We start from the raw sequence: 27,963 nt of genomic DNA, 5'->3' as shown, positions 1-27,963 counted from the left end.
CAGCAGCCTGAGTGTCTTTTGTTAGTTTAGAGAAAGGGAAAGGACGGTGTATGCTACAGGGACAGCCAGATTAGTCTTTCATCATCATCATCATCATCATCATCATTAGCTGTTACTATCAAGGTCCACAAAAGAGCTGTTCCAGTAACCACTAATCGTTCTCTTTTTTTGCCAATTTGTATAGGGACAGGAAGGAATCAGTGTTGTCAGGCAGTGAGGGTAATTTTAAAGACTTGCTGTTATTATTAGTTCCACAAAGGTTCTTTTCAGGACTGGTATCAGTGGTACAGTAATAGGCTTGTACATGTATAATATTCTTTCTTCCAAATATAGAAAGGATATTATACTTGACTGCTGCCCTTCTGCTGCAGTCTGCTAAACATTCACAACTCACTTGTTCCACAAAAGTTCTTATAAGGACTGGTAACTTGGTATAGGGTGCTACGGTACATAGGCTTGAGTGCGGTACAGTCTGCTGTTCTGTAAGGACCGCTATCGGTCCACAATAGATAGGGTTGACGTGCACCACTGCTGACCGCTGCCCTATACTGCAGCAGTCCTTCAGCGGTATAGGGACTGACGTACAGTCTGCTAATCACTAACACACAACCTGCTTGTTCCACAAAAGTTCTTATAAGGACTGGTAACTTGGTATAGGGTGCTACGGTACATAGGCTTGAGTGCGGTACAGTCTGCTGTTCTGTAAGGACCGCTATCGGTCCACAATAGATAGGGTTGACGTGCACCACTGCTGACCGCTGCCCTATACTGCAGCAGTCCTTCAGCGGTATAGGGACTGACGTACAGTCTGCTAAACACTAATACACAACCTGCTTGGTCCACAAAAGTTCCTATAAGGACTGGTAACTTGGTATAGGGTGCTACGGTACATAGGCTTGAGTGCGGTACAGTCTGCTGTTCTGTAAGGACCGCTATCGGTCCACAATAGATAGGGTTGACGTGCACCACTGCTGACCGCTGCCCTATACTGCAGCAGTCCTTCAGCGGTATAGGGACTGACGTACAGTCTGCTAAACACTAATACACAACCTGCTTGGTCCACAAAAGTTCTTATAAGGACTGGTAACTTGGTATAGGGTGCTACGGTACATAGGCTTGAGTGCGGTACAGTCTGCTGTTCTGTAAGGACCGCTATCGGTCCACAATAGATAGGGTTGACGTGCACCACTGCTGACCGCTCACCTATACTGCAGCAGTCCTTCAGCGGTATAGGGACTGACGTACAGTCTGCTAATCACTAACACACAACCTGCTTGTTCCACAAAAGTTCTTATAAGGACTGGTAACTTGGTATAGGGTGCTACGGTACATAGGCTTGAGTGCGGTACAGTCTGCTGTTCTGTAAGGACCGCTATCGGTCCACAATAGATAGGGTTGACGTGCACCACTGCTGACCGCTGCCCTATACTGCAGCAGTCCTTCAGCGGTATAGGGACTGACGTACAGTCTGCTAAACACTAATACACAACCTGCTTGGTCCACAAAAGTTCTTATAAGGACTGGTAACTTGGTATAGGGTGCTACGGTACATAGGCTTGAGTGCGGTACAGTCTGCTGTTCTGTAAGGACCGCTATAGGTCCACAATAGATAGGGTTGACGTGCACCACTGCTGACCGCTCACCTATACTGCAGCAGTCCTTCAGCGGTATAGGGACTGACGTACAGTCTGCTAATCACTAACACACAACCTGCTTGTTCCACAAAAGTTCTTATAAGGACTGGTAACTTGGTATAGGGTGCTACGGTACATAGGCTTGAGTGCGGTACAGTCTGCTGTTCTGTAAGGACCGCTATCGGTCCACAATAGATAGGGTTGACGTGCACCACTGCTGACCGCTGCCCTATACTGCAGCAGTCCTTCAGCGGTATAGGGACTGACGTACAGTCTGCTAATCACTAACACACAACCTGCTTGTTCCACAAAAGTTCTTATAAGGACTGGTAACTTGGTATAGGGTGCTACGGTACATAGGCTTGAGTGCGGTACAGTCTGCTGTTCTGTAAGGACCGCTATCGGTCCACAATAGATAGGGTTGACGTGCACCACTGCTGACCGCTGCCCTATACTGCAGCAGTCCTTCAGCGGTATAGGGACTGACGTACAGTCTGCTAAACACTAATACACAACCTGCTTGGTCCACAAAAGTTCTTATAAGGACTGGTAACTTGGTATAGGGTGCTACGGTACATAGGCTTGAGTGCGGTACAGTCTGCTGTTCTGTAAGGACCGCTATCGGTCCACAATAGATAGGGTTGACGTGCACCACTGCTGACCGCTCACCTATACTGCAGCAGTCCTTCAGCGGTATAGGGACTGACGTACAGTCTGCTAATCACTAACACACAACCTGCTTGTTCCACAAAAGTTCTTATAAGGACTGGTAACTTGGTATAGGGTGCTACGGTACATAGGCTTGAGTGCGGTACAGTCTGCTGTTCTGTAAGGACCGCTATCGGTCCACAATAGATAGGGTTGACGTGCACCACTGCTGACCGCTGCCCTATACTGCAGCAGTCCTTCAGCGGTATAGGGACTGACGTACAGTCTGCTAATCACTAACACACAACCTGCTTGTTCCACAAAAGTTCTTATAAGGACTGGTAACTTGGTATAGGGTGCTACGGTACATAGGCTTGAGTGCGGTACAGTCTGCTGTTCTGTAAGGACCGCTATAGGTCCACAATAGATAGGGTTGACGTGCACCACTGCTGACCGCTCACCTATACTGCAGCAGTCCTTCAGCGGTATAGGGACTAAGAGTTTTGTCACAGGGTCATTTAAAAAATGACATGCAGAGGAAGAGGCAGGCCCTTCCGCAGGGGTGGTAGGGGTAGGGCAGGAGCAACAGGCTTGAGCCAAAGTGGGAAGTTGCAGAAGGTGCGTTCAATTACTTTAAAGGATGCACCAGACTTGGTTGAGTGGCTCGCTCAGCCTTACTCTTCTGCACCCTCCTCATCCTCTCGATCTGCACCCTCTTCTTCACTCTCTGCTATGTGCACCCCCAAAGACACTACCACCAACAACACGACCACCACCACCACCACCACATACCTTCCGCTTGAGTCACTGGAATTATTTTCCGATCCATATCAAGAGGACATTTCTGATGCGCAGCCACTCTTGGTATTGGATCAGGAAGAGGAGGTAGCAACAAGCGCTACTCAGCAGTCTGACGCCAGTACCCAGATCAGCCCAAGGAGGAGGTTGGTCCCCGGTGTTGCTGCCTACTCCGAGATCTCTACTTATAGCGGTGGGGAAGGTGACGTTGATGATGACGTGTCTAGTGATGTCACGTGGGTGCCCACAAGAGAGGAAGAGGAGGGGAGTTCAGAGGGAGATATGGACCAGCAGATAGGGAGGAGAAGCAGCAATGACTTACATTGCACAGCAGGGACAAAGCAGACTGCAAATGTATCAGGAGCGAGTCATCGACCATGTACGGTCACATCTGGCGCTCCCAGGACACCGGCACATGGCTCCGCAGTGTGGGCTTTTTTTAACGTGTCCGCTGCTGACAATAGCGTTGCCATCTGCAATCTTTGCAGTCAACGCGTTAGTCGCGGTAAGCCCAATACTCACCTAGGGACGACCGCCTTAAGAAGGCACATGAGCAGCCATCACCGAGCCCAGTGGGAGCAACGGAACACACAAAGCCACACTGCAGGCTCTCACCGTCCAGCCTCGTCTTCTACTTCTCCTTCTCCTCTCTCCTCACAATTGTCCTCCACTCCACCTTCCATCACGCCAAGCTCACATTTTTCTGCAAAAAGGCAGGCTTCCGTGGGCCTAATGTTTGAGCGTAAAAAAATGATGATGCCGGATAACCCTCTTGCCCAACGGTTGGCGGCTGGCTTGTCAGAACTCATAGCCCGCCAACTACTGCCATATAAACTGGTGGACTCGGAGGCCTTTCGCAAATTTGTGGCCATTGGAACACCACAATGGAAGGTCCCAGGAAGGAAGTATTTCTCAGAGAAGGGCATCCCAGAGCTATATGGCCATGTTCAGCGGCAAGTGAATGTATCTCTGGCACACAGTGTCGGTGCCAAGATACATCTGACCACAGACACGTGGTCTAGCAAACACGGGCAGGGAAGGTATATCAGTTTTACTGCCCACTGGGTGAACCTTCTGACGGCCGTCAAGCATGTAACCCGTGGCACCCGTGTAGATTTGGTTTTACCGCCACGGATTGCATGCAGGCCTGACTCTTCTTCTCCTCCTCCTACTCCATCCTCCTCCCTCTCCTCCTCAGCTGCCTCCTCCTTTTCCGCTGCTAGCGTCTCTTCCACTGCACCGCCCAAGCTCCCCAGAACCTATTCCACATGCCAGGTGAGACGTTGCCATGCCGTGCTGCGTCTGTTGTGCCTGGAAGCAAAGAGCCACACTGGCCCGGCACTCCTTTCAGCTTTGCGTTCACAGGCAGATGAGTGGCTAACACCGCTCAATTTGACAGTTGGTAAAGTGGTGTGTGACAACGGTGCCAATCTGCTTAGCGCATTGAAACAGGGCAAAATCACGCACGTGCCGTGCATGGCACACGTCTTAAACTTGGTCGTGCAGCGATTCCTTGTCAAATACCCTGGGGTCCAGGACATCTTGCGGCAGGCAAGGAAAATCTCGGCCCATTTCAGAAGATCTTACACGGCCATGGCTCGCCTTGCTGACATTCAGCGGCGACACCATCTGCCGGTCAGACGTCTTATTTGCGATTGCCCGACGCGATGGAACTCAACCTTCTATATGCTTGATAGGCTGCTCCAGCAGAAACGTGCAGTTAACGTCTACCTGTATGAACTCTGCGAAAGAAACGGTTCTGGGGAGCTGGGTTTTTTTTCACCGCGCCAGTGGCTGCTCATGCGCGACACATGCAGACTTCTGCGGCCATTTGAGGAGATCACCAAACTGGTCAGTCGCAGCCATGGCGCCATCAGTGACATGGTACCTTATGCCTTCTTTCTGGAGCGTGCATTGCGTCGTGTCATTGATCAGGCTGTGGAGGAGCAGGAGCGGGAAGATGAGGAAGTCGCAATGCTGGATGAATTCCCAGGGGGGGCTACTCTATCTGAGACAAGTCAACAACAGGAGTCTGATGAGGAGTCAGAGGAGGATGGTGCCGGGGCGGATGAGCAGGAGCAAGAAGAGCATGCTTTAAACCTTTCTGGGATCCCTGTTGTGCGTGGATGGGGAGAGGAGAATGAAGAGGACGACATTATCCTGGATGATGAGCAGGAGCCAGGCCACCACACCGCTTCCACTTTAGTGCAAATGGGGGCCTTCATGCTCCAGTGTTTTAATAGGGACCCCCGTATAAAAAGCATGAGGGTCAAGGACCAGTACTGGGTGGCAACGTACTTAGACCCCCGGTACAAACACAAAATGGCGGAAATGTTACCGCCGTCGCAGAGGGCTGTCAGAATGCAGCACTTCCAGGCCTTGCTTCGAGAAATGCTGCATTCTGCTTTTGCGTGCGCTGGCAGAGGAGCAATTCCCACTCCCAGAGAAGGATTTGCGGGTACCAATCCAACAGCGCCTGCAAGAAGAGGCCGGTTTGAAGATGTGTTGGTGACTTCGGATATGAGGTCATTCTTTCAGCCGACCCATCGACAGGTGTCATCCGGATCCAGCATCAGGGAACGCCTAGACCGTCAGGTGTCCGACTACATTGGGTTAACGGCCGATGTGGACGCTCTGAGGAGTGATGAACCCCTAGACTACTGGGTGGGCAGGCTTGACCTCTGGCCAGAGCTTGCCCAATTTGCAATCGAACTGTTGGCTTGCCCCTCATCCAGTGTCCTGTCCGAAAGGACGTTCAGCGCAGCAGGGGGGATTGTGACCGATAAGCGTACTCGCCTAGCTCACCACAGTGTTAACTACCTCACATTTCTAAAAATGAATGAGGCATGGATCTCGGAGGAATTCAACACATGTGACCAGTAGACCATGTATATGTCTATAAACTATTTTTTTAATCAAGCACACAGACCTTCTTAATTCATTTGGCTCACTTCCTTGACCCAAAAAAGCACACCGTACTATATGCCCCTACCCTCCTCTTTGAAGAGGTTGAGCGGTGTCATATTTCTACTGGGGCTGCTTATGATATCCCTGTGCTGTGCTGACTTCCTCCTGGGGGTTCTTATTATGAAGGGATCACACTATCCCTGTGCTGTGCTGACTTCCTCCTGGGGGTTCTTATTATGAGGGGATCACACCATCCCTGTGCTGTGCTGACTTCCTCCTGGGGCTGCTTACGGTGCTGCTGTCAGTGCTGTATGTCACGGTGCTGCTGTCAGCGCTGTATGTCACGGTGCTGCTGTCAGCGCTGTATGTCACGGTGCTGCTGTCAGCGCTGTATGTCACGGTGCTGCTGTCAGCGCTGTATGTCACGGTGCTGCTGTCAGCGCTGTATGTCACGGTGCTGCTGTCAGCGCTGTATGTCACGGTGCTGCTGTCAGCGCTGTATGTCACGGTGCTGCTGTCAGCGCTGTATGTCACGGTGCTGCTGTCAGCGCTGTATGTCACGGTGCTGCTGTCAGCGCTGTATGTCACGGTGCTGCTGTCAGTGCTCTGTATTACGGTGCTGCTGTCAGATGCCTCTATCACGGTGCATGTGTCATTCCGGTATGTCACGCTGCTGGTGATCATCTCCTGCACCCTCTTCTTTGCCTACCCTGGTCCCTGACCTTCCCTCTCCTCCATTGCCTTCATTAGCTCCATAGTCCTGAATTGTTAGAACAATTTCCCAAATAAAATAAAAATGCTTGTAGTTATCGATCCCAAATTCACCTCATACATGTATTATGTCATTGTCCAGATGGTGGGACTACGTTTTACCCCCTAATAATTACCACGTGGCCGCAAATTCGACATGAAGGTTTGCAAAGTTCGCCTCCCATTGAAGTCAATGGGGCCCGCGGCGAACGTTCTGTTTCGCGAACGTTTGGGTCCGTTCGCATTTCGCGTTCGCGAAACGTCCCGTCGGAAGTTCGTCCATCACTATTCTTTACCTTTTTTGACTGTTGTCTAGGCAAGGATGATGTATGGATCAGCCCTTCTGCCTCCTGTCATGTCCACCTTACACATCCAATGTGGCAGCAGGACCAATCCATACATCATCCTTCCCTAGGCAAGGAATCAGGAAATGGTAAAAAAAAGCCAATTTTGACTTGTATTTAAGAATTATAGCAGGAGTAACATCTAAGCACAAGTATAGTATATATCTCATTGAAGCCCTTCCCAACCTTTTTACTCAAAAGGAAACCTTGAAATAATGTTCTAAACAATTTGGTGTCATTAGGAGGAATGTCGATAGCTGTTCCAAATTGCATTGGTCCCAGAATTATGTAGGTGCCATCAAATGAGAGGCACCCCTAGCAACCTCTGGAGGAACCCGAGGGTTCCAAAGAGCCCTGGTTGAAAATGGCTGTCCTATGGTCTTGGAGGAATCAGGAAAGAGAGGGAAATACCTATTTATTAAACATAAGGGAGGTTTTGTAAAATATAAAAAACAATGCAAATGTGTAATAGGGAGGGGTATAGAAGCAAAAGGAGTTTATTTAAAGCAGTGATTCTCAACTCCTGTCCTTAGGACCCACCAACAGGCCAGGTTTGCAAGATAACTGAAATACGTCACAGGTGATATCATTTGCTGCTCAGTGATTGCAGGATTCTAGTCTGCATTTCCCCAAGGTAATACTTGAAACCTGGTTAGTGGGTCCTGAGGACAGGAGGTCAGAACCACTGATTTAAAGGGTGAAGATTCACTTTAAATACTTCCTGGTCATGCTATAGCCAAAAGACAGATACAGCATGGTCTTAGTTTGCCGGGCGGGTGTCTACAGATGTTTCCCATGATCGTGCTGCCCATGCTCCCCCTGTGACACGCAGGTGGCACACTCTGTGATCGCCAAGTCCTTTGGACTCAGCTGATCCCAGATCAGGGTAAGGGCCAAACACTGCAGCCCTTTACCACATGATCAGCCAATGACAGCATGAGGAGAGAAGAAGAAAGCCAATAACCGGCTTATGTAAAAGGGACATCGGCACTGATTTTCAGTGTCCTGATTATCAGTGCAGTCCCACCAGTGCCCAACAGTGCTGCCCATCAGTGCCTCCTCATCAGTGTCACATATCAGTGCCCATCAGTGCCGCCTACCAGTTCCTATCAGCGCCACCTATCAGTGCCCATCAGTGCTGCCTATTAGTACCCACCAGTGCCACCTATCAGTGCCCAACAGTGCTGCCTATTAGTGCCCACCAGTGCCACATATCAGTGTCACCTCTTTAGAAACATAGAAAAGTGATGGCAGAAAAAGACTGAGTAGTCCATTGAGTCTACCCATTCTTTTTGTTTTATTTTTCATTTTAGTTTTTTTGATTAACCTCGTTGTTTGACTATAAATTTATGTTTGTCCCAAGTATGTTTGAAGCCATTTACTGTTGTCTTACACTTATAATCAGTGCCTCCTCATCAGTGTCACATATCAGTGCCCATCGGTGCTGCCTATCAGTGCCACCTATCTGTGCCATCAGTGCTGCCTATCATTGCCCGTCAGTGCTGCCTATCAGTACAGCCTCATCAGTGCCACCTATCAGTTTCACCTCATCAGTGCCCATCAGTGCGGTCTCATTAGTGCACATTAGTGAAGAAGAAAAATTACTTCACTTTGGTCTCCTTTTGTTTGTTTAGAAAAAATAAAAACCCAGTGGTGATTAAATACCACCAAAAGAAAGCTTTATTTGTGTGAAAAAAAATTATAAAAATGTCATATGGGTAGAGTGTTGCATTACTACGCAATTGTCTTTCAAAGTGTGACAGCACTGCCCAGTAGGCATATGGTTAAGGTGTTTATTGATACATTATTCTTTTTAAAGGATGCCATTTTAATACAATAAAAATACTTGCAGTTCTATTGGGTTTGTAGTATATTCTACTACATATGCATGGTTAAGGACACGTGTTTATATCCAAAAATCCCTAGCATTACAGTTCGGAAATGACGCCGTTGGGACAAATGAAGGTGAACCAAAGAGAAAAAAAAGGGTTGCTGCCAAGTGTCTGGGAAGTTACAACCTGCTCGGTGGATACTGTTATTTTCCATTATTTAATGTACATAGACAGGTCGTGTTTGTACGGAGCAGGTGCTCTAGTAACTAATGAGTACAACCTAAGATGATTTACAGCAGTGTCCAGGCAAGCAGGTCACTAGTAATGAACAGAATGTATTCTGGTGATGGATGAATCCTTGAATGGATGCAATATGAAATGTAGAAAGCACAGAGAGACAGTCCAGGGGTCACACAGGACTAAGTAGCATTATATCCTGCCTTCCTGAATAGCAGGGTGTCCAGTCAGCTGCTTCCATTTCCTGATCGCAGAGGAAGAACCTTCATCCTCATTGCTCACAACAGACCTGGATGTGAAGGAAAACTAAATGTAATGTCTGCGTGTGAAAGACTCTGCTTTGGTCCAGTGTGTTGGACTCATTAGTGAAGTCAGTAAGCCAAGTCATGTAAATTGACCTGCAAGCTTATGTAATAGGGTAGAGAACACCGTTCTAAGACCCACAGCTACCAATCAGATTCTACCTAACCCTACTCTCCCTACAGTAAACGAAAAGAAGTGGTTGCTTTGCTTTCTAAAAAAAATGGGGACCCCACCTATTCCACCTCTAAATCCATCCTGGATCTCAATGTTTGCTACAAATTTCCATGCACGTTTTTAAATACAGATACGATCCTCTAATGGCAGGTACAGAAACAAGCGAGTCTTTATTAAATTTGCATCTGCCAGCCCAGAACTGCCACCTACTTACTGCACCCACCTAAAGTGGCGCTCCACCCACATATAAGACTTTGTGTAATCTAGTCAATTAATGCATCTTAAAAATGTATTGGCTAACTTTTTTTTCTGTGTGTTTTGCCTTGTGTTCTATTGTTTTTCTTCTTCGCTTTTTATGTACCCTGAGGCGGCAAGGTACGTAATTTCCCTGAGTGATACGGGCCCCTTTCCTTCCCCCCACTGCCACCCGGGACCTGTGTGTGTCTCAGAAGACAACGGGACCACTCAGCAAGCGCTGCTGGTTTCTCTTAGTTGCAATGCTGGCACCTGCACCCAGGGCCGGATTAAGAGTATCATGGGCCTGGTGCTGGGCCTTTTTATGGAAATAAATAAAATGAAAACATTTTTTTTTTGTTAAAGTAAATTAAATATTTTAAACAAACCACTCATTCACACTGTATGTGCAAGAGAACCCATGTGAATGAGCCCTTCATTTTTTTAATTATTTATTACATTTTTGAATAATTTTCTTCATTTATTATTATTTGTTGGAGTTTTTTTATTTTTTAAATTTTTTTCACAATACTTTTTTTGGGAGAATGGAGCAGTGGAAGGTGTCAGCACTGCATACCCAGAGCAGAGGGAATCTAATGGACAGTCTGGGGTGATCAGTATGGGGGGGGGGGGGGGGGGCGCAATTACAAGCATCCCTCTAGAGGAGGTGGAGTGGCTTTCAGCTGCTTCATGGAGAGCCAAAGAGGGAGGCTGTCATGGTGATGGTGCTTGTGATTGCCCGCTGCACCGATCACCCCCGACTTTCAGATTCCCCCTGCTGCAGGAGGTACAAGGAGCGTCTCATGCAGTGCAGTATCCAAATGATCAGTTTGTCCCTGCTGGGCCTATATTGAGGTAGGGGCCTGGAGCTGCAGCTCCAATAGCCCCTTCGTTAATCTGGCCCTGCCTGCACCCAAAGCTGATGGACGAAGTGGCTTTGGGTGCTGATATCATTGGAACCCTGGACAGGAAAGTATCCTTATATTAAAAGTTAGCAGTTACAGCTTTACTTGACTTTACTTTTTTTTTTTTGTACAAGGTGGAACTCCGGTTTAAGAAGTACCCTGTACCCATCTCTACAATGCAGTGTTATTGGTGCCCGAGACACCTATCGAATAGACTCGAGCAATCTCACACAGGGGGTTTGCTAAGCCCTATACAAAAACTGAATTTTAGGAAGTTAGTATTAGTTTCCTGGGAGCTACATTGGTACATTGGGGAAACAGAGAGGTTGATTTACTAAAGACAAATAGACTGTTCACTTTGCAAGAGAATCTTCCCTTTTCTTAGTGAATGAAGTGAAGCTCTGCTAACTTCCATCATCCAATCACGTCCAAGCAAAATTATTGTTTTTTTTTAAATTTTGTTTGCACATGATTGGGTATTATTCACAAATTGGATATTCACCATATTCACTAAGATGCAATCTGAATATCCTATACCATGTTTTGTTAATGTGATTTAAAAAGTAATTTTTAACATTTTTGAAATAATACCTGGTGATCCTGCCATTAAGGTATTTGCTCTCTGTTATAGGATGACAATACTCTATCCCTGTCTTACAGTTGTATTTCTGTGTTGTCAGACAGGCCGTTGGCGACTATATGTAGCCATGGCAACACATATTACACAGGCATGATCTATTCTTGTTGGCATCGAGGTACCTGCCTTGGGAAATGCCATATAGTCATAATTTCAGTGCTTCTGAATGGGACATAGCTGCAAAGAGGCTGCTGGAGATCAGCAGCAATGATATATAGCCAATAATAAAGAGACTACACATCTTTCTGTTAGACCCCTTTCACACCAGGGCATTTTGCAGGCACTATAGTGTTAGAAATAACGCCTGCAATCCGCCCAAAAAAAGCTGCACCATTGTACTACAGCGGTGCACTGGCAGGACAGTCAGTTAAAGGTCCTGCCAGCAGCTTCTTTGGAGCGGTGAAGGAGGGGTGTGTTTACCGGTGAAATCAATTGAAATCAATGGGGCAGCGCTATTGCAGCGTATTGCCGGCGGTTTTAACCCTTTCTCGCCCGCTAGCGGGGGGGGTAAAAGCACTAACTAAAACTGGATCTGGTGCAGCTCTACATAGAAACCAATCAGCTTCCAGGTTTTAGTGTCAAAGCTTTATTGTACAATCTGAAGTTAGAAGCTGATTGGCTAGCATGTACAGCTGCACCAGATTCCAAGTGCACCCGTTTTAGTAAATGTCTCCAACAGAGTCTCTTCTGTCATAAACCTCTACCTGCTCGCACTTTTTTAAAACTATGATTTTGGCTCCACTTTCAACTCACCATAATTACATAGATTGAAAAAAGAGAAATGGGGTTCTGGTCTAGGGTTTTCGGCTTAGTTCAGACCCTTTTCCATCTATCAGTCCATAGGGATGCTAGGTTAGCCCTATTACATTGTCCAATACCTGGTTTATACGCATCACAGTTAAACAGGTTATAGCTCAAGCCTGGAATACCCAACGCCTAGTCTTCCAGGGGGTGAAGACACGTATGACCGATATGATGCTTCATGAATGAATGTCCAGTATTGTGAATGATTCACATGCCACATTTCTCAAGGTTTGGGAACCACGATCTCTTATGAGTTCCCCTCACTCCAATCGCCTTGTTTGGGCCTTGTCTGATTTTTCCCTTCGGAGCATCCGAATCTGAGTTACCCCTTTCCCCTCTCTCTTACCTACGATACTCTTTTCCAGTTTTCTGCTTTCCTCGCCTACTCTCTAGTTCCTCACAGGGACCTGCGGCGAGGTCAGCGGCTGGTGAGGCACTGGCTATAGTATCAGAGCCAGTATGGAGATTTTTAAGTACCGAAGTTTGGCACGTTAAAGCGTCACGTGTTAATGTAATATACAAATAATTATTATATTGTTTTTAAGATAATTTAGCTGTATTAAGGTAATTAAACTGTACTCAAGCAGGTGACTTAATGGACAAAATATTCTTATAACTTCAAACCAGTAATTTCACAGTAAATAATAAATTATTATGTTATAACATATAGCATAATACATGATATATGATTTAGCTTGATTAAAACAGTACCTTTTCAGAAGCAGCAGATTCCCATTCTCCCTCTTAACTGTGTGAAAAAAACATGGGATTATGGGTACATCTTATACCCATAAACCCATGATTTTTCCTTCTAGTTAATAGGGCTGGGCTGGAATGGAGCATTTGTCTTTTAGACACATGCCCCCTTCTATGGCGCTGCAGTGAGAGTAGGGTGACCACATTTCCAAACTGTTATTCAGGGACAATTCCACCCCCTAAAAAAACTATGATTTTTTTATACTTTTTTTGTGACCCCATGGTTCTTCACTGGTTGGGGGGTGGGGGGGAGATCACATATTCAGCTCTGTGGGGTTCATGGTGGGACCTATAGTCCTTCACTTTTGGGGGGGTTACATCTCCCAAACGTGAAGGACTACAAGTCCCAGCATGAACCCCTGATATCTAAGGCTCCATGCACACTGAAGCTCAAAAAAACTTTTTTCTGGACGCCAGATTGCTGGCAGAAAACACTGGTTGAAAAACGTGCTTTTAACAGCTTTTTGTACTAGCATTTATGAGCGTTTATTAGCGTTAGCGTTTATGGGCGTTTTTAATAAAAATACACAGAGCACACTCCAAAAATCCCACAGTGCATTCCAAACTCCCACAATGTATTGAAAAAATAGAATGCTGAACACTAATTAACGCGTGTTTATGAGCGCTTATAAGCGCTTATGAGCTCTTGTCGTTTTTTGGCGGTGAAAAACTGCACTTTGAGCATGAATTTCTGGCGTTCACAAAAAAGCCCATAAACTGCACTGCTCATTAAAGCTAAAAAACTTCCATGTGTGCACATAGGCTAACATAGAGTGGAGTTTATGGGCTTTTAAAAAAAAGCCCAAACTCCAATAAACTGCAGTTTATGAGCTCCAGTGTGCATGGAGCCTTGGGGTATGATCCCATAGATTTCACAGGTTTATGCTGTGACCTGTAGTTCTTCACTATTTGGGGGGTGGGGGGTGTCACATCATCAGCTCTGAGGGGTTCATGCTGGGATCTGTAGTCCTTCAGCATGAACCCCTGATACCTAAAGATGTGCCCCCCCCCCCCATTTGAAGGACTATAACTCCCAGCATGAACCCCTGAGATCTAAGGGTGTGATCCCATAGATTTAACAGGTTTATGCAGGGGTCTGTAGTTCTTCACCATTTGGGGGCGGGGGGGGGGGGGGGGGCACATCTTCAGCTCTGAGGGGTTTATGCTGGGATCTGTAGTCCTTCCCTTTGGGGAGGTCACATCCCCCAAAAGTAAAGGACTACCAGTCCCAGCATGAACTCCTGAGATCTAAGGGTGTGACCCCATAGATTTCACAGGCTCATGCTGGGACCTGTAGTTCTTCACTAGTTGGGGGGTAGGGGGGTTTCACATATTAAGCTCTGTGGGGTTCATGCTGGGACCTGTGTCAGTTTCATTCCGGGACACTGTATTGTCCCGGAGTGAATGTGCCCAGGACAGACCTGCAGAATGCGGGACTGTCCCGGGCAATACGGGACACGTGGTCACCCTAAGTGAGAGCGTGCCTCCACTGACGCATTTATATTGGACAACTTGTTCCAATGGTGCTTTACCATTGGTCCAAGGCTCCAAGTGGATGAACCACATTATTAATCCCACATGCGCTGACATCTCATACATCTTGTGAGTTACCAATTGTCTTTTATGGAATAAAATGTCTTAATAATGCTGCACTTAGATGGTGCTGCTCTCCTTCTGTCCAAGGCTCCAAGAAGTCAGAGGCACTGTGAGCTCATCCTCCCAGTCTGCTGCAAACAGAGTGTGCCAGCTTGCATTTAAAGAGGAAGTAAACCCTGATGGGTTTTACTTCCTCTTTTGCTACCTGTAAAGCCTGCAAATTAAAAGCATAATATGTGACACTTTCCTGCAAACAAATCCATCACTGTCCCCTGTGCAGGCTGCGTCCATCTTCGCCCCTCTACCTTCTAGGGGCCGCGGACTCCGGCTCTCTGACTGGCCATAGACCCGTGACGTCACTCCCACGCAAAGTCAGTAACGGCATGCACTGGGGGAAGAAGCGGCATGAAGGCCCGTTTCTTCACAGCGCATGCGCTGATTACATCATTGGCGAACTACAAGTGAAATATCTCCTAAAAGGAGCAGGAGATATTTCCTCTACCTATAGGTAAGCCTTATTCTAGGCTTACCTATAGTTAAAAGTCACTAGGGAGTGTTTACAACCATGTTAAACCGGCTGCTCTGTATTTAGCTTCTGGCAGGCTGCACACGAAGCCCTGTATCTCCGGAACTATAGGTGTCAGGAGCTCCACATTTTGACCAGTGGTGGGGTAGGGCTTCAGCTACCTACCCCCAGGTTGCCCCCCGAACTGCATGTCCCTGGTTCATCACTAATCCTAATCATGCCGATTATGGGGCGGGAGGGTTGCAGGAGAAGGGCCTCCCCTCTGGTGAAGGCATGTAGATATTGGGGACATGGCATTTTTGCTTTATTTCTTAGTATCATCCCCTAATTTCAGACTTATATCACTTTGGTTAGCGTAATTAGGTTTTTTATTATTCATTGGTGATGTTTACCCATTTTCTAGCCTCTGTGTGGGCAATTTACAAGCTTGCTTCTTTAATCTCTTGTTTATTTTTAAACCCAGTAAACATATTGAAACAGAAAAAAGAGAAATAACCATTAAAATTAAAATGACACTAAACCATGATCTAGATCATGGTTTGCTAGATTATGTGGCAGAAGCCGGTATAGAAGCGATTACCCTCTCGGACCATGCCCCAGTAAAAATAAGAATGAATATCTCGAGGAGCGGGACAAGATCCCCGCCGTGGCGGATCAATGAAGATCTGCTACGCGACGAGGAGGTTAGGGCCAAGATTGGTAGAGAAATTTAACAGTATTTCGCATTAAATGAAACAACGGGAATAGCAGGTCACACACTATGGGATGCACACAAAGCTTATATCAGGGGAATTTTGATAGCAGTAGGGTAAAAAAAAAAAATGAGGGCCGAGAAGAAGATCAAAGTATTAATGGAAGAGGTATATAACTTGGAACAAGAACATAAAAAAAGGCTAGAATCAACAGGAAATGGTATATAAAAAATTTGTAAATACAAGGGAAGAATTGAAGGGCCTGCTGGAACAAGAAACCAAGAGGGTTTTCAACGGCCTGACCCATGAACAATATATATGGGGAGATAAGCCGAGTAAGTATCTAGCCAAGATGTTACAAAAAAACAAAACAAAAAACTTTATTGGAAAAATGCTGAATAAAAATGGCAGTATGGTATATACAACGAAAGAAATTGCGGAAACTTTTAGGAAATATTACGAGGGGATCTATTCAGACAGACATCAGGGGGCACAGGATAAGGCTAGAGACAAGAACATCTTGGCCTTCTTAAAAAGTCAGACTACCCAAAATAAGCACTCTAGACAGGGAGACTCTCGAGAGGCCAATAACGGAAGAGGAAATAAATAGGGCACGGTTAAAATCAGCCCTGGGAAAATCTCCTGGATGGGTTTACAACGTTTTATTATAAAACATATAGAGAAATTCTCACCCCAAAAATGTGTCGATATATGAGTGGGTTGGGAGAGGAGTATAAAATTAGTAGTGAAGGCCTATTGGCTACAATCACCTTAATTCAGAAAGAGGGGAAAGATTCAACACAATGCACTAGTTATAGGCCGATTTCGCTGCTTAATACAGACACAAAATTATATGCAAAGGTCCTGGCAGGGCGGATGAGGGGTCTGATGACAACTTTAGTTCACCCTGACCAGGTGGGGTTTGTACCAGGTTGGGAAGGAAGAGACAACGGGTTAAGAACACTTCTCCTACTCCAACAGATGTGACGGGGGGGACCCCTAGTCTGCTCTTGTCGACGGACGCGCAGAAGGCCTTCGACAGTGTAGACTGGGGGTTCATGTTCCACACAATAGAAAGGATGGGGATAGGCCCGAAAATGATCCAGAGGGTAAGAGTTTTATATAATCAGCCAACGGCACGGATAAAAGTTAATGGGCAGGAGTCATCCCATTTCGAAATGAAAAGGGGTACAAGGCAGGGGTGCCCACTGTCGCCCCCTCCTATTTGTGCTGTCGTTGGAACCCCTCCTTGCATCAATTTGGGAAAGTCTAGACATAATAGGTGTAAAAATTGGGAAGGAGGAACATAAACTCTCCGCATTCGTGGATGATATACTATTTTACATTAGCAACCCAAAGATGACTATGCCAAAATTAATAAGGATACTGGAACAGTACGGGGACTTATCCAATTTTAAAATAAACCGGCTCAAATCTGAGATATTAAACATCAATATCAACAGAGTCGAGGAGCGAATATTCCATCGGGAATGGAGTTTCCCGTGGCGGAAGGAACTCAAGTATCTGGGTATAAAGTCAGAGAAGAAACTGTACCGAATTAATTATATACCGTTATTAGACGAAATACAGGTGGAATGCAAAAGATGCGGTAATAGACCATTGTCGTGGTTAGGGCGCATAAATACAGTGAAGATGACAATATTTCCAAAAATTCTGAACAGGTTTCAGATGCTACCGATAGCACTTCCCATTGTTTATCTGGCGAAATTAAAATCGGTGCTAATGAAATTTGTATGGAAGAACAAAAAACCTAGACTAGCCCTCGCCAGCTTGTGACAACCTAAAGATAGGGGTGGGTTGGCTATCCCAGACGTACAGACTTATTACAATGCAGTTGTTTTGTCTAGAGTGAGTGAATGGACTAAGAGGGATAACATAGAAAAAAGGTAGGTAAATCTTGAGCACGTAAGTTGTAAGGCACAATTAGGAAAGCAAATATGGAACCCCCCACACAAGAGGATAGTGTCCCTAGAAGGGAACAATATAACACGTAACACTTTTAGGATTTGGGATAAGGTTTATAGGCAAGTAAATGGGAAATATAATTCACCTCTCAGAGCACTAAAGGAAATTAGTACTTTTTATTAGGTTGTAAAGAGATAGGAGGAAATTGGGTAAAGGAGGAAGCACAGTTAAAAGATGTAATTATGAACGGAGTTTTAGCACCATTTCACGAAATAAAGTAAAAAACAGGTTTAATGGTGATTGATGGATGGAGATATGCTCAGCTCTCCCAATTTGTAAAAAAACTACCGCAGCCGATTCGATCGGCAGGAGAATTTACCCCCTTGGAACAATTATGTATATCAAACAACCCCAAAGGGATTGTCTCAAGGTGGTATAAGTTGTTGTTATCAGGGGGGGAGTTGGGACTACCTCCATTCATCAAAAGATGGGAAAGGGAACTGGGCACACAAAAAAGACAATGTAACGATAGGTAAAATATTCAAATTAGTTCATGGCTTGGCCGTAGATTCTAAAACGGCAGAGATGAGCTATAAATGTCTGACAAGATGGTACTACACCCCAGAAAAGAACAGTAAATTCCAACCAGATAGTTCAAGGGAATGCTGGCGTGGGTGTAAGGAGGCGGGCACGATGGCCCACCTATGGTGGGGCTGTCCGAAGATTAAAAAATATTGGAATAAGATCTTACTCCACATCAAAGAGACAACTAAAATCGCAGTGGTTGCTGACCCCTGGGTAGTTTTATTTCATGGTATAAAGGGCGGGGTAAAACAGTATAACGAGTCCTTAATCCCACATTTGCGGGGAAAAAATTAATCCCCAAAAAATGGCAGGAGACTGAGGCGCCTTCAATATGGGATTGGGTCGACGCTGTAGAAGAGACATATAAGATGGAATGCCTATGTGATAGTCTGGAAGAGAGGAGCAATAAACACACCACCACGAAATGGAAGAGTTGGCAAGAATTTAAAAAAAAATGGTGCATCACAGAAGGGTTAAGGGCATAATTCTCACCCGGGTGCAAATTTGGTAGACAATGGCAACTTTGAGGAGGTGGTCTACAGGGTATGTGGGGGGGGGGGGAGGGGCGAGGAGGGGTGGGCGGAGGATGGGGGGATAAATTGTTAGGGGATGTAGGGATGGGGTTGGGGGGTAATGTTAAGCTGTTAGAAAATATGGGTGAGGTTAGCATATCGAAATATTTTGGAAAATATCCTAAATAATATATTTTCAAAAAAAAAAAAAATGACACTAAACAATATCCTTATTGTCCAAAAATAATCCATCCACATCCACTACTTAATGACCCTGTAATGACCCCATGCTGGGACCCGCGCCTGCATCAGTCTGAACACTACAAACCCCATAGTTCATAGTCATTTGGGAGTGAGTAAGAGAGGGGTGCTACATTACTACATACAGTGTGACCAAGAAGAACCAACATAGCCACCCTCTAACGAGTCTGATTACAGCAGCAAAAAAATAATAATTTGGAGATTTAGAAGTGGCTGAGAGCAATAGAAGGGACATTTTTGAGTTAAGAATATAAACTTAAAATTAACATTTTTTTTTTAAATTAGAGTTTACTGTCATTTTAAGTCTGTTTGATATTGTTAAGCTTAATGAGGAGCTCCAGACTCCATCACAAAAAAAATTTAAGTCAGCAGCTACCACTACTGTAGCTTCTGACTTTTATTATTAGGACACTTACCTGTTCACGAATCCAGCAGTATCTACACCCAAGCCGATTTTTCAATCAGCTCCCAGGTGCTGCCACTGCCATTTTAGGTAAGCGTTCAAGTGACAATTTGCAATAGTGTGAACTCAGCCTAAAGAAATTTATCACAAGACTAAAATGACAAAAGCTAGTTGATTGGATGGTCCTTTAGCTTTAATACTGTCCAACTCACTAACCTGGACAAATATACAGCTAAGGTTGTTTGTCTTTAAAGCATGTTTCTTCAGTCAGTATATCAGAACGTACTGAAGCCAACCAGAGTTTTAAGAAAGAGTTTAGCAATGGCAGCCCCTACATTTCTCTAATGACAAGTGCCTTTTAACATCTGCTATGCATCATAAAAATGATTTCTCATTTTATTTTTGCCCTTAGACAGCATTGGCTTTTTTGCCCTTGGACAGCAGTGGCAGGGTTGTCATGATTGATATGCCATTTGGATTATTTGTCAATTGTTCCTCCATTTTCTTTCAATTAATGTGGTTATCAGTTTTGCAGTAAATTAGTCAGATACAGTGCCTTTAAAAATTATTCATACCACATTTTGTCATGTTACAACCAAAAACGTGAATGTATTTTATTGGGATCTTATGTGATAGACCAACATAAAGTGGCACATAATTGTGTGGAAGAAAAATGGTAAACGGTTTTCAATTGTTTTTACAAATAAATATCTGAAAAGTGTGGGGAGCATTTGTATTCAGCCCCCCTGAGTCAATAATTTGTAGAACCACCTTTCGCTGCAATTACAGCTGCAAGTCTTTTTGAGGATGTCTCTACCAGCTTTGCACATCTAGAGAGTGACATGTTTGCCCATTCTTATTTGCAAAATAGCTCAAGCTCTATGAGATTGGATGGAGGTCATCTGTGAACAGCAATTTTCAAGTCTTGCCACAGATTCTTATTTGGATCTAGGTTTGGACTTTGACTCCACCATTCTAACACATGAATATACTTTGATCTAAACCATTCCAATGTAGCTCTGGCTGTATGTTTAAGGTTGTTGGTCTGCTGGAAGGTGAACTTCTGCCTCAGTCTGAAGACTTCTGCAGACTCTAACAGGTTTTCTTCTAAGATTGTCCTGTATTTGGCTCCATCCATATTCCCATCAACTCTGACCAGCTTCCCAGTCTCTTCTGAAGAAAAGGATCCCCACAACATGATGCTGCCACCCACCACCATGTTTCACAGTTGGGATGGTGTGGTCAGGGCATTTTGCTTTTAGGCCAGGAGTGTCCAATTTTTTTTCAAAGAGGGCCAGATTTGATGAAGTGAACATGCATGATGGCCAACCATTCTGTCTGACATCCTTTGAACCATTAAAATTAAATGCAAATGAACTAATACACTGCCCAAAAAGAATTCTCTTGCGGCTGTGCGTGGTAAAGTGTCTAAGGATGAGCTTGGGCGTTTTATTTGGATATACTGTATTTATCAGCGTATAACATGCACAGGCGTATAACACGCAACTTCACTTTAAGAGGGAAGCTTCAGGGAAAAAAATGTAATTTTAAATAAAGAACTGTGAAGCAAAATAATGGTCAGTGCCCATCAATGCAGCCTAATCAGTGCCCAGCTGCAGCCTCACCATTGCCATGAATGCAGCCTCACCATCGTAATGAATGCGACCTCACCATTGCCATGAATGCAGCCTCTGAGTGCAGTATCACCATTGCCATGAATGCAGCCTCACTATTGACATAAATGCAGCCTCACTATTGCCATCAATGCAGCCTGATCGATCCCGATCTGCAGCCTCAGAGGGGACAGGAAGGGGGTCAAGACGAGCGCCAACAGATTACTTACAGGAGAATCTTGGCGGCCTCTTTAAAAAAAGTCCAGCCTTCTATGATTGACAGAACAGTCATCCAATGACAGCCCAGGTGACATGACTTCCTATTACAGAGGCCAACAAGTAAACAGGAGATCCTCCTGTATGTAATCTGACGGCACTCATCTCGCCCCCTCCCTGTCCCCTCTAAGGCTGCCAGAATGATAAATACAGTAAATACGGCGCTCAGGGATTCATTGGGGGCCACAAAAGATATATATATCCAAATTACCAGTGGGGCCGCATTAAACCGGAACGCAGGCTGCAATTGGCCCATGGTCTGGATTTTGGACATGCCTGTTTCAGGCCAAAAAGTTAAATTTTGGTTTAATCTGACCAGAGCACCTTCTTCCACATGTTTGCTGTGTCCCCCACGTGGCTTCTCGCAAACTGCAAATGGGACTTCTTATGGCTTTCTTTCAACAATGGCTTTCTCCTTGCTATTCTTCAATAAAGGCCAGATTTGTGGAGTGCACAACTAACAGTTGTCCTGTGGACACATTCTCCCACCTGAACTGTGGATCTCTGCAGCTCCTCCAGAGTTACCATGGGCCTCTTGGCTGCTTCTTTGATCAATGCTCTCCTTGTCCGGCCTGTCAATTTAGGTGGACAGCCATGTCTTGGTAGGTTTGCAGTTGTGCCATACTCTTTCCATTTTTGAATATTGAATTGAACAGTGCTCTGTGAGATGTTCAAAGCTTGGGATATTAATTTATAACCTAACCCTGCTGTAAACTTCTCCACAACTTTATCCCTGATCTGTCTTGTGTGTTCCTTGGCCTCCGTGATGCTGTTTGTTCACTAAGGTTATCTGACAAACCTCTGAAGGCTTTGCAGAACAGCTGTATTTATGCTGAGATTATATTACACACAGGCGGACTCTATTTACTAATTAGGTGACTTCCAAAGGCAATTGGTTCCACTAGATTTTAGTTAGGGGTATCAGAGTAAAGGGGGCTGAATACAAATGCACGCAACACTTTTTAGATATTTATTTGTAAAATAAAATTGAAAACCATTTATCATTTTCCTTCCACTTCACAATTATGTGCCACTTTGCATTGGTCTATCACATAAAATTCCAATAAAATACATTTACGTTTTTTGGTGGTAACATGACAAAATGTGGAAAATTTCAAGGGGTATGAATAATTTTTCAAGGCACTGTAACAGGTGTACATATAATAAGAATGCGGCTATGTATACAAGGTTTGTTTATTTAAGGATAAGTTTATTTAAGTATAAAAATAACAAAGTTATTTGTACTTAGAGTAAACTATAGTGATAGTAATCAGAGTATAATGGTGGGAAAAAAGTTATTGTTTTGGGTTAGGATGGGGTAGGGTAATTGTCAGGTTTGGATTTCTTGAAATGCCGATAACCTAAAAATGAAAACTATTACAGAATTGTAATTCATCAATAGTAAAAATGTACTATCATAATTATCCAGTGTTGCTGTATAATAAATTTCCATTGCATATCCACTCTCCATTAGACCACTTTTGATGGCACAGTAACAGGAATACCAACATGCAAGAACTTAAGCAGGTAAATATTATTATTATCCACTTATGACAATTGCAACACATTTCTGACCATGCCTGATGAAGGATTAAAGTTCAGACAATTCATAAGTAATTGATAACACCATTTAACCTTCTTAAACCAATACTCTCCAAGATATCAGTCAACTGAGACATAGAAATGAATTCAACCTGCTCTAATTTTGGATACAACACAAATATTAATGCCAGTCAGTTTGCCATTTCATTTCATGTCATAGCTAAAGACTAAAGTCAAGCCAAACAGTTAAATACAAAGTTGATATACATATCTGCCAACCCACATTGGACATGTCACCTTTAGGTTTCCAAGCATTTGCTTACATCATCAAATTGTAATCAGAAAATAATAATATATAAGGTATTTATAAGGTTATATTGCACAGTAACTACCCACATGACTAGTTCAGTTGTCTGCATTCAGTTCACAAATACTGGGTCTTACGATCTATTTTCCGATATGCACGTAAGTATATAAATATTCTGTTGTGATCCAAAAAAAAATAAAAAAAATGGCAATGGTGGACCAAAAGGTGTCCAGTAAATCAGCAAATTGTTTCTATATGTGCATAACATAGCTGGGAAAGGAAGGGGGAAGGGGAGTGACCAGAGGTTAAAGGATAATTTATTAAAATGTATCTAAATTCAAAATAAGGCTCCATGTATACTAGTGTTTTTTGTTTTGTTTTTAAGCTAAGAAAAAACACTGGATAGAAAATGCTGGTAATAGCTTTTTGTAGCAGCATTTTAGTAGCGTTTTAGGAACGCTTAATGGCATTTAGGAGTGTTAGCATTTAAATACCATTTTTCAGTTCCTTTAAAAAAAAGGGGGAAAAGATCTACTGGAGAAATGCTCCAAGAAGCTCTACACAATTTTTTTTTATTCTGCTTCTAGAAGCTGAAGCTCAGAAATGCTGGTAGCCTAAAGTAGTGTACATGGACAGATAGGATAACACTATTTATCTTCTAGGAGAAGGAAAAAAATGCTAACAACAGCTTCTATGAGCTTAAAAAAAACTCTAGTTTACATGGAGCCCAAAAAATTTAATATAGTGCAATTTTATCCTCTTTAAATGTAATCGCTGCGTTTGGTTTTTAGGCATATTTTCTTTATAATCACCTGGTGATCCTGCCAGTAAGTCTGTTATTTTTTTACTTCCTTTACCGACCAGGCTGTCTTGCAAAAGTGTCAGTTAGAGTGGTTTCAGTGGTCATTTGTTATTCATTGATGTAAAACTTTTATCACAAAAGGAAAAAAATCTGCTGCTGTAACTGCTTAAAAAGTGTTAGCTATAGTTTGGCTTTAATTTGTCCAGCGAAATCTACTAGTCCATCTAACACTACCCCCCCCCCCCCCAGATTGATAAAGCTGCTGTCCAAACATGTCTCCACTGCTCCTCCACAGATAGGGCAGCCACCCTATAGCTGCCTTCAGACTTTTGTGTAGCGGGAACAAGCATTCGCACTCGCGATTTGCATTTTTGCATGCGATTTCACATGTCGCACATAGAGCAGCCTATTCCCTTAATGGGATGCCCTATGCGCTTTGTCACCCAAAAAGAAGCCCCTGCTTCTTCTATGGCGACAAACGTGTTTTTAAAACCAACGCACCCGACGTTATACGTACACGTAGGCACCACTGAAATATTCTATGTTATACGTACACTGATGCACGGAAATATACTGCGTTATACATACACTAACGCACTGAAATATACTGCGTTATACGTATACTAACGCACTGAAATATACTGCATTATACGTACCCTGACGCACTGAAATATACTGTGTTATACATACACTAACGCACAGAAATGTACTGCGTTATACATACACTAATGCGCTGAAATATACTGAGTTATACGTACACTAACACACTGAAATATACTGCGTTATACGTGCACTGAAATATACTGTGTTAAACATGCACCAACACACTGAAATATACTGCGTTGTGTCGCACGACGAATACGTCAAGATTGTATCGTGTTTTGGGTGCCACTAAAGAATAATGGGACCCGAAAGAACATCACGTTTTCTGATTTGGGATCACGCTGATTCTGCCCGTGATCCCAAATCGCAAAATGTGAACGGGGGCTAAGACAGTGAGTGTGTTATTGACCTGATGAACAGGTGAAAATAAACAAAAAATAAATAAAAACAAAAAAACGAAAGAAGCCCCCACATTTAAAAATAGGTCATCTGCAACATTACATTTTTGCAAGATATCTCAAGTCCAGCAAAGCACTGTTCATGTATTAACATAGATAATAAAAATGTATTATGAGATTGCTCTTAACGTGACTAGGTCTTGTACAAACCGTTTTGCTGACCTTTGCAAAACATTGTTCTGTTAAAGCAACATTTTCACACTTTAGAAACATAAAAGAAAGCTGAAAGTTTTCATCCCCTGTTATAGAAATGAGCATAAAGCAATAACAGAAAACAAAGCTAAACTGAATAAATTAGGTATGCAACACAAAAGCTCTCATAGAGAAATATACATCATTCAAATAAATAGATAGCACAATTCTACTTTTTATTTTATTTTTTGGTAATAAGCTGAATTCCTTTTGCAAACTTTGTCGGACAGAAAAACATCAAGCCAAAAAACTATCTAAATGAATTATTCTCTAAAACAAACCAATATTTAGTCTGACTATCCCACAGCTGAACACAATCACAAAACTATAACAAAAAAATAGACCCCCAAAACAGGAAGGCAAATTGTTGCAGAAAATTTCCTGTTCCATAAATACATGCTCAGTCCGTGTATATTTTCACATACAAGCTGCTAAACAATTGACACTTGTAAAAAAAAATATATCTGGAATTGAATTCTGAATTAGAAACAAAGCACTCTACAAATTTGTTTTCGTGTTTTAATTTTCTTACCTTTTTTGTGTCTCCTCTGCTAATCCTAGCTTCGGTTTTGCTGCCTGCTATGATAAAGTCAGGAAGGTTTGTGAAGGGTCTGCACAATTCTTAATATTCCCTGGAAGACCACACCTCCAGTGAGAATAACACTGCTGGAAGATACATTTCTAACATGCATACTGAAGACTTATGTTGTGTTGCATAAGTAATATGTATCTTCTATTTAAAGGAACACTATTACAAAAAGTACACAAAATATACAGTCATGTGAAAAAGTAAGTATGCCTCATGGAAATTTTTCATTCAAACAGTGCCTACATATAAAAACTTTTAAAACTTTGCTAATTGAGTCATTTCAACAAAAACATTTACAGTGGGTATTTATTGAAAAGAATCACCCCCTAGAAATCACATTTTGTTGCTTTGCAGCCTGAAATGAAGACAGGCACAACTTTTGTTTTATTCAGCTGTATTTACTCAGTGCAACTTATAACATCCAAGTGAAAGGTATAACACCAACGTGTCAGAAAAAATAAATAAAAAACAGAATCACTGAGTTGGAGAAAGTACCCCCCCACCACCCCCTTTATGTAAGTATTTTGTTGAACCACCTATTGCTTTAATTACAGTCTGTAGTTTCTACTAACTTTGCACATCTAGACTTTTCAATAGTTGCTCACCCTTCTTTGCAGAACTGCTTAAAGTGGTTGTAAACCTAGTTATACCACTTTTACCTACAGGTAAGCCTATAATAAGGCTTACCTGTAGGTACTGGAAATATCTTCTAAACCTGCACAGTTTAGGAGATATTTACCATTTACCATTAGATCATTGGCGCGGGTGCACTGAAGAAAGGGCACAATCATGCCGTTTCGAAATGGCCCGTGCCATGGCCGGTGACTCCCGCCAGTCACAGAGCTATAGTCTACGGGGCTGGAAGGAAGGGGGTGAAGATGGATTTGACCACCAGCAGAGACAGCGAGGACATTTGCAGGTAAGTGCAACATAATGGGCTACTATGCGATCGCCAAAATTTGTAGTACTTTTGGCAATTTCGGGGTGAAATTTCCATTGACATCTGTGCAGCAACCCACACAGATGTCTCTGAAATCGGCCCCGAAGTTGGGACTGACATGCGGGAATGGTTGTTCTTAGGGGTACCTTCACAGTTGAGGGGGGCAGTGAGGGTATTTTGAAGCACAACTTAATAGATAAGGTTGGGTAATACATATAGATAATTCTTTATTAATATTCCTACCACCGTTATTGCCTGTCTCATTTCCAATACACTAATATAATCAGTACTAAAATAGCTACTTGCTGATCCCCTCAGATCTCCCACACATCACTCTGTATATATGATTTGTTAATATAGTACATTTTTGAGATAGTGAATAAACAGAAGGAATAACAATTTGGGAAAAGAAAATATTGGGAGAAAGGGGGTAAAAACTAACCAAGTAATTGCAACTCTATAAAAACGTACATGGTACAGGATAAAGTTGATCAAAAAATGGAACATATAGTTGAAAATACAACTGAAAGTGTAAAGGCAATAATTTCTTCCCCAGAATATCAAATGAATAAAAGTGTGGGGTCTGGGGAAGAAATAAGTCAGTTGAAATACCAACAACAACAGAAGATGGCAGGAGATAAAGATGTGGATAGCCTACAAGCTCTTCCCACCAAGCAAGATATGTCTGAGATGATGTCTCACTTAGGCCGCGTACACACGGGCGGATTGTCTGCCCAACTAAGTTCGTCAGACAATCCGACAGACAGTCCGTTCAACTTTTGAATGAACGGACTTGACCACACACGATGAACAGACAGTCCGCTGAAAGCTTGCGCGATGACGTGTACAGCACGTACGACGGGACTAGAAATACGACGTCCAATACACTGCAATGCAACCTTCGGCCGTGTAAATCCTTTCTGAGCATGCGCCATACTTAGTCCGTCCAACTTGCCTACACACGAGCGGACTGTCCGCTGAAACCAAGTTTGGACGGACAAAACCAAGTTTGGACGGACAAAATTACGAAAATTCCGAAAGACTTAGTCCGTCAGACTGTCCGCTGAAAAAGTCCGCTGAAGCCCACACACGAGCGGATTGTCCGCTGAAACACGGTTCAGCGGACTAAGTTGGGCAGACAATCCGCCCGTGTGTACGCGGCCTTAGAGTGCATGAT

The 27,963-nt window shown here is 43.6% G+C and overlaps 1 protein-coding gene across 1 annotated transcript in view; it reads right to left on the bottom strand.

Moving 5' to 3' along the window:
- LOC143988958 (adhesion G protein-coupled receptor F5-like) overlaps positions 1-25,913 on the bottom strand; it is a 285,381-nt gene extending 259,468 nt beyond the window's left edge. The window contains exon 1 of the mRNA XM_077488916.1: positions 25,790-25,913. The gene's annotated coding sequence lies outside the window, so the exon portion shown is untranslated. The remainder of the gene's footprint in view (positions 1-25,789) is intronic.
- Between the last annotated feature and the right edge of the window lie 2,050 nt (positions 25,914-27,963).

This window comes from Lithobates pipiens, unplaced genomic scaffold (assembly GCF_037356315.1).
Source record: "Lithobates pipiens isolate NorthernLeopardFrog02 unplaced genomic scaffold, aLitPip1_a1.2 Scaffold_18, whole genome shotgun sequence".
Taxonomy (NCBI): Eukaryota; Metazoa; Chordata; class Amphibia; order Anura; family Ranidae; genus Lithobates; species Lithobates pipiens.
The sequence above is the reverse complement of the archived record's forward strand: the minus strand, read 5'-3'. Positions and strand labels throughout refer to the sequence as shown.